The sequence below is a fragment of the Portunus trituberculatus genome, chromosome 40 (assembly GCF_017591435.1).
Source record: "Portunus trituberculatus isolate SZX2019 chromosome 40, ASM1759143v1, whole genome shotgun sequence".
NCBI lineage: Eukaryota > Metazoa > Arthropoda > Malacostraca > Decapoda > Portunidae > Portunus > Portunus trituberculatus.
Window position 1 is genome coordinate 27,935,312 of NC_059294.1, and position 5,000 is coordinate 27,940,311.

Below are 5,000 nucleotides of genomic sequence, written 5' to 3' on the forward strand. Positions count from 1 at the left end.
CTCTTTTCGATACCCTCTTCCCTTTCCTTCATTATTCATCTGTCTATCTTTTTCTTGCAATTCATGTCACTGTTTTGTCTTTCCGTCCCTATCTAGTGATCTCTTCCATCCTCTTCTCATTTCACCCTTCATTCCTTCTTCTGTTCCTCGCTGCCCACTAATCCCTTTCCCCCTACTGCAGTGTTCCTCTCCCACTCCTCCTTTTCTCTTTCCCAATTACTCTCCCCTCTCCGTCCGGTCCTCTCTCCCTCTCTCATTCCCTCTCCTCTTCTTCCCCTTGCGTGGACGAGACAACAGAGCGGAGGGAATATGAAACGATATGAGAGGCGTTCATCTCGTGAAGCAGAGAGAGAGAGAGAGAGGGGGGGAGAGAGGGAGAGAGAGAGAAACATAGGCTTACAATAGTGCATATAAAAGGAAGCGAAAAAAAAGTAAAAATTGTAAAGAAAAGTTGAAACCAATATCGTATATGTATGTGAACCATCATTCTTTTTCATTCAAGTTGTTGACAGATGACCAATAAGAGTGAAAATACGTAATGGTTGCCAGCCTAGGGGAATTTTTTTTCTCTCTCTCTCTCTCTCTCTCTCTCTCTCTCTCTCTACTGTCTGCCTATGTATGAATTTATCGTTTCCAAATAGAATTCTTTTTTCCCCATTTCTCATCCACGATTCATATCTCGCATTTTTCCTTTGGTTTTCGCGCAGTGTCTATTTAGTGAAGCTTTATTGCCTGCCGCTCGTGTTGGCCACTGCAGACAGTTATTGATTACGCCGTGTGCTCTGTGTTAGTAAGCGGGGGAAAAAAGAGAAGAGGAGGAAGAGGAGGAGAGTGACGGATTTTAATGGTAAGGGATCGTAACATGGTGTTCATATGGCGCCGCTGCAAAATGTTCCAGGCTCCTGAAACTTTTGGGCGGGTGAAGAAAAATGTTAAAAAGATTGAATAAATGTAATAGTATAAAAAATATTAGGTTTTGAGATTAAAGAAATGAAGAGGAAGAGGAGGAAATGGAAGAGAAAGATGTGAAAGAAAAAAAAGGGAAATTAAAGAAACTACTACAAGAACATAATATAAGAAAAAAAAGGAAGAAATCGAAGTGAAGGATTTTAAAAGATAGAAAGTAAAAAGAAAGGAAGGAAAACAACTAGTAAATACCAAGAGGTGCAGAGGTAGTGGAGCTCAGTAGTGGTGGCGGTAGGGAGTTAAGACGTAGAGGTCCTCCATTCGAGCCCCACCGACAGCCAGCTGATACTCTCTCGATCGTCAAGTGGCCTGAAATCACTCCAGCGCCTCCCCAGACACCCTGACTCTGATTACGTCTCCCTCAAGTGGCGCACCGGGCAGAGCAGCGGCCTAGGGAGGAATCAGGAGCAGGACTTTCCACCATAAACACTCCCAGCACTTCCTGGTTTAACCCGCTACGCACTCCAGGAAATACAAAACGTGGATTGTCACAGTAAACAAAGCGTGGGTTTTGAGTTATGTTTTCTACTGTTTCTACTGCTACAGTTATTGCTAGTTTTATCACTACTGCTGCTGCTACTGCTATTATTACTACTATTACTACTGCTACTCTTACTAACGGTTTCAACACAGGGGGTCAATACTGCAACTATTAATACCATTACTGTTGTTAATACTGCTACTGCTGCTACTGTTGCTATTAGTGTTACTGCTGCTACTGCTGCTGCTGCTACTGCTACTGTTGCTACTAGTATTACTGCTGCTACTGTTGCTCGTGCTGCTACTGCTGTTACTATTCCTACTAGTGCTACTGCTGTTACTGCTGCTACTACTGCTACTACTACTACTACTACTACTACTACTACTACTGATTTAGAGAGAGAGAGAGAGAGAGAGAGAGAGAGAGAGAGAGAGACAGCCAGCCAGCTACCCTACCTACACACACACACACACACACACACACACACACACACACCACGAAACAACAAAATTACCTCCTCCAGTGGTTGTCCTTCGTGGTGGAGCAAAACAAACAAACCAGCCATTTGCTCTCGTCGCCTTATTGTCTGCTCAGCTGTTGTCCTCCCTCCTCTACTTCCCTTCCTTTTCCTCCTTCTCCTTCTCCTGTACCCTTCCCTCACTTTCCTCCTTTTTTCCCCGACTCCCCTAACTGTCTTATTTTCTACCAGAGACCTTCCTACCTTCCTACCTTCCTACCTTCCCTCACCTCTCCTGTCACCACCACCGTTCTTCACCACTTCAACTCAGCGGGCGATGAAAGAACAATTTTTCATCATTCAATAAGCCCTTCACAGCAGCAAACTTGTTGTCTTGTCACGATTCCCATTGTGAACTGACCCTCTGACTCCCTGACCCCTGACTGCTGCTGTGGAGGGCGTGGGTGGCGGAAGGAAGGAGTAGTGCCGAGGATGGGAGAGGTAAGGTGGGGGGAGGTAAAAGGGACCATCACGGATGTAACTGACAGGGACGTAGCGGGCACACACACACACACACACACACACACACACACACACACACACACACACACACACACACACTCTCTCTCTCTCTCTCTCTCTCTCTCTCTCTCTCTCTCTCTCTCTCTCACGACCCCTGGCACTTCCTCTTTCCCGTCATCCCATATTTCTCCCTCCTTTTCTTACCTCCTCGGGCACTCCTTCCTTCCCGCTGCCTCTTAGCCTCTTATCTGGCTGTGTTCACTAAGTACTTGCAAAGGAAAATGATCCTCTTTCACCGAGAAGCACAGTAATTTCCTTCTATTAACGCTTAGTAGCAATAACTTCCTTCTTCTCCTTACCCCTCCTCCTTCTCCTCCTCTTCCTCCTCCCACGTCCATTACCTCATGCTCTTAGCCTGGGTAGTGCCGTAGTGGTGGTAGGTAGCGGCACTCGTCTCCGTCCGGCCCAGGAGGAGGACTTGCACCAGGGCACTCCTAAGACCCGCGAGTGTTGAGTGCGTGAGTGTCAAGGTTTTGTTCTGGTGTGGTGCGGTGTGGTGCGGTGTGGCGCGGTGAAGACGTCTGGTTTAGTGGTGATGGGCAGTGGTACGAGATGCCGTGGGGGATTACGTTGTGCCAATGTGTATTGTGTGTGTGTGTGTGTGTGTGTGTGTGTGTGTGTGTGTGTGTGTGTGTGTGTGTGTGTGTGTGCTAAGAGTAGGAACCTTGAGAAGTGTTTGAGTGATTGTGGGTTGGTGTAGTGTGGCGTGCGGGGTCAGTGAAGAGACAGTGCAGTGTGTGTGTGTGTGTGTGTGTGTGTCGGATTGCGTGTGTGTGGCGTGACCCTGACCGTGGGGAAGACTGGAGTGCAGAGTGTCGCAAGCTGTGTGCACACGTTCGGTATCATTCACACCAGCCTTCCTACAATACGTTAATATCTTTCACAACCCGCCATCTCAATCTACGCAACGCTCCAGTGACTGTCCGCTAACATTGCCTCGCACTTCCTAGACTCTCTGCGCCTCTAAAGGAAGGAAAAAAGACAATCGGCGCACAGTCTGGCATACACATAAGTCAGGAGAAGCAGATCAGTGACAGGGGCTGCAGTTCCCCCTGGCTGGCGGTGGGTGGTGAGGGGCGGTGGTAGTGCAGGAGTGTGTGTGTGTGCGCATCTCGTCTGTTTCTCCTGCTCCTGCCCCTCCCCTTTCACCTCCTACTCCTGCCCCTCCTTCTGCTCCTCCTCCTACTTCTCCTGCTGCTGCTGTTGTTCATCCTCCTCCTTCATTCTCCTGCCCAGCATAAGCTCACAGTAAGTTTTGTCAGATACTTTGTTGTTTCATCGATGTTATTATTGTTTTATTGTTATTCCTACTGTTGCTCTCGTTAAAACTCCTTTTTTCACTGCAGTATGCTTGTTACGCGCTGCTCGGACGATCATTATTCAAGCTGTTATGAGTGTAAAAACTGTTCTTTTCTCAATACTGTTATTATGACGGTATTACCCCTCTGATTCTTTATGTCTCGTGTTTTCGTTTAATTATTTATCTGTTCGGCGGAACCGTTCATTATTACATTTACCAAGGATTTGAAATTCTACTCTTTCTAAAGTTGCCAGTATCATATTCTCATCATCCATTTTCGTACTTACTGTTTCGCCTTTTCACTGCGTTGACTCACTATTCTGCGCACCTGTTCCTTGATGATTAGCGATATCACAAGTATACTGCCTCTGAGTTTCCTTTACAAATGTGAGTAGTGAGCAATCAATGCGTACTTTTCATCCCCTCTCTCATTGTTATGGTGAAGCTCTTGCCTGGGTTGCAGCGGTGCCTATTGTAATGGAAGGTAAAGTGTTGTGGTGGCCGGCCTCCTTGTGTTTGCCCTCCTACACGTACGGCTGCTGTAGGGAATCATTGCTCGCCCGGCTGCTTTTTTCATGCTGATCGCTATAATATCACTCCCTATGCTGGTAAATTAGGAGCCGTAGGTGTTTTTGTTATTATTTTTGTTATTATTATTATTATTATTATTATTATTATTATTATTATTATTATTATCTTTATTGTTATTATCATTACTCGCTTCTGATACTGTTGCTAGTGGTGTTGTCTAATCGTGAGTAGTTTTGTTGGTGCTTTCATCATCATCATCATTTTCAAACTTCATCATCATCATCATCATCATCATTTTCTTTCATCATCCCCACCACCACCACCACCACCACCACCACCACTCCCTCATATTCATCCTATTTCCCAAACATTCAGATGGTAATATCCCTCAGGCGTGTTCCTCTCCCTTTTCATACTCTCTCTCTCTCTCTCTCTCTCTCTCTCTCTCTCTCTCTCTCTGCCACTCTACTCCCTGGGGTATTAGTCGGCCCCTGCAGGCTGGAGGGGGGGCGTCGCCTGCAGCAAGAATTACTGCGGCAGGAAGGCAGGTCCGCGGGGATGCGACCCGCGGCGCTGCTCTCATCTGAGGAGAAATTTTTAATCAAGAAGGATGGAGGGAGAAGGGGAGTTTGGTTCATCGTTTTTCTTTTGAAGGAACGTATGGAGGCGGAAATATTCATAGG

The 5,000-nt window shown here is 46.5% G+C and overlaps 1 protein-coding gene across 9 annotated transcripts in view; it reads left to right on the plus strand.

Annotated features, from left to right (window-relative positions):
• Positions 1 to 5,000, plus strand: part of LOC123516083 (titin-like) — a 562,881-nt gene that overhangs the window by 96,870 nt on the left and 461,011 nt on the right. The window contains exons 1-2 of one of the 9 annotated variants that reach the window (XM_045275149.1): positions 2,832 to 2,944; positions 3,403 to 3,734. The exons of 5 other annotated variants lie outside the window; for them this stretch is intronic. The gene's annotated coding sequence lies outside the window, so the exon portion shown is untranslated. Of the gene's footprint in view, positions 1 to 2,831; positions 2,945 to 3,142; positions 3,735 to 5,000 lie in introns of those variants that run through there. 3 more of the 9 variants (XM_045275147.1, XM_045275151.1, XM_045275150.1) reach the window with 3 other exon arrangements.